The following is a 2,500-nucleotide window of genomic DNA, read 5'->3' on the forward strand; positions in this document are numbered from 1 at the left end:
TGTGTGTGTGTGTGTGTGTATGTGTGTGTGTGTGTACATATCTGTGCGTGTGTGCTTATGAAAGAGAAGAACAAATTTGGAAGCTGAATTTGGCCAGCCCAAATAACATCTTTATTTACTGCACGAATGTGGCAATAAAACCCCACATATATATATATATATATATATATATATATATATATATATATATATGTGTGTGTGTGTGTGTGTGTGTGTGTGTGTGTGTGTGTGTGTGTGTGTGTGCTTATGAAAGAGAACAAATTTGGAAGCTGAACTTAAGAAAAAAAAAAAAAAAGTTGAGCTAAAAATTCCTAAAATACATGTATTGTGAATAATCTTATTACGGCTCTATTTCAAAACATATTTCCTAAAAAAAACTCCTTCCTGAGAGAAAGAAAATGTTTCTCGGGAATACGTAGACAAGAATTTTAAAAAATGCAAATGAAAATATACATTACATATTGCAAGAATTTTATCACCGAAATTAACCTGATCATCCCCGTTTTCTTTGAAATGTCTCCCACTCAAAGAAAACGGGCCACAGAGTCTAAACTTTACTGCAACATCTTGAAATAAAAATGCTACCGTGTAAGTTAGTCGAAAACAGAATGGAATATTTTGACATGAAAATATATATTTTTTCTTTGACTAGAGGAACATAGTCAGGTTAGAGCTGACGTCTTTTGGCTGTAGTGTGTGTATTTTCATCGTTATTTCTTCACCTTATTACAGCAGACAGGGATTGAGAGAGACGGAGTGGGAGAAGGAGAGGGAGAGGGAGAGGGAGAGGGAGAGGGAGAGAGAGAGAGAGAGAGAGACTGAGAGGGGGAGAGAGGGAGAGAGAGAGAGAGAGAGAGAGAGAGAGAGAGAGAGATAGATAGATAGATAGATAGAAAGAGAGAGAGAGATAGATAGATAGAAAGAGAGAGAGAGAGAGAGAGAGAGAGAGAGAGAGATAGTAAGACGGAAGAATACAAGAAACACACACACACACACACACATACACACCATACACACACACAAACAGATACTTCCCACGTCTCATATTACCGCATCAACAAGTAACTTTTTTTTCCCTGTCCCAGCCTCCCTCCACTAAAATTACTTTTCTATTTTTCTTTCTCTTTTTTCGCATTTATTATCACGCCTTTTTTTAACTGTGTAATTTCCCCATTATCCTAAGTTGCAAGTTCAACAGCGCTTGATTGGATAACTTCTCTTCTCTGTTTCTCTCTCCTTTTCTCTTTCTCTCTCTCTCTATTTATTATTCTCTCTCTCTGTTATTATCTTTCTGTTTGTGTTTTTTTTTCTAATTTTCTTTGTTTCTACCTCTCTCCAACTTTCTCTTCCTCTCCTCTTTTTCTGCTTCTCTCTCTTTCTGTTTCTCTCTCTCTCTCTTGTCTTTTATTATGATGTTTATACTACCATAATGATTATTATCATTATCGAGAGCACTATCATTTTTTTATTGTCTTTTGCACTTTTGTCTTTTCCTCTTCTCTATTTTCCCTTTCTAATTCTCGATGTATTCCTTTACTCTTTTTCTATTTCTTATTCCTATTTTTTCACTATTTTATGTCTAATTCGAATCTCCTTTTCTGTAATATCTTCTCATCTTCTCTTTTTTTTTCTCTCTCTCTTCTTATTTCCTTCTCTTTGTCTCTCCTTCTCTCTCTCTCCCTCCCTTTATCCTCCCTTTCTCTTTACCTCATCTTCTTTCCCTGTCATTTCATTATGTCTTGCTCTCCTTCTATCTTTCTGTCTCTCACGTTTTATCTCCTCTTTCTTTCGCCTTGGCGTTTGGCGACTATTGCTTCTAACTATCCTGTCGGTGATGTCAAGATATGTATGCATACACATACACGCGTACATGTACACCCACACACACGCACACACACATACATACATATGTATATATATATATATATATATATATATATATATATATATATATGTGTGTGTGTGTGTGTGTGTGTGTGTGTGTGTGTGTGTGTGTGTGTGTGTGTGTATGTATGTAGGTTTGTATATACATATATATATATGTATATATGTATATATGTAATATATACATGTTGATGAAAAATAGAACGATATTCTTTTAACAGACATTGAACGCTAACATCACCAAAGGATTCGACTATCAAAAGGCACTTGCAATATTCTGGATGATGGCAAAGAAAGAGAAAGAGAGAGAGAGAGAGAGAGAGAGAGAGAGAGAGAGAGAGAGAGAGAGAGAGAGAGAGAGAGAGAGAGAGAGAGAGAGAGAGAGAGAGAGAGAGAGAAAGAGAGAGAGAGAGAGAGAGAGAGAAGGAGAGGGAGAGAGAGAGAGAGAGAGAGAGAGAGAGAAATAGAGAAATAGAGAGAGAGAGGGAGGGTGAGAGAGAGAGAGAGAGAGAGAGAGAAAGAGATAGATACATAGATAGATAGAGAGAGAGAGAGAAAAAAAAAACGAAAGAGGAAAAGACAGAAGTAATTTATCTGGGAATTCGATTTTGTTCAA

Source organism: Penaeus japonicus, unplaced genomic scaffold, assembly GCF_977035675.1.
Source record: "Penaeus japonicus unplaced genomic scaffold, GWHDUDI00000001_assembly GWHDUDI00000038, whole genome shotgun sequence".
NCBI classification, from domain to species: Eukaryota; Metazoa; Arthropoda; class Malacostraca; order Decapoda; family Penaeidae; genus Penaeus; species Penaeus japonicus.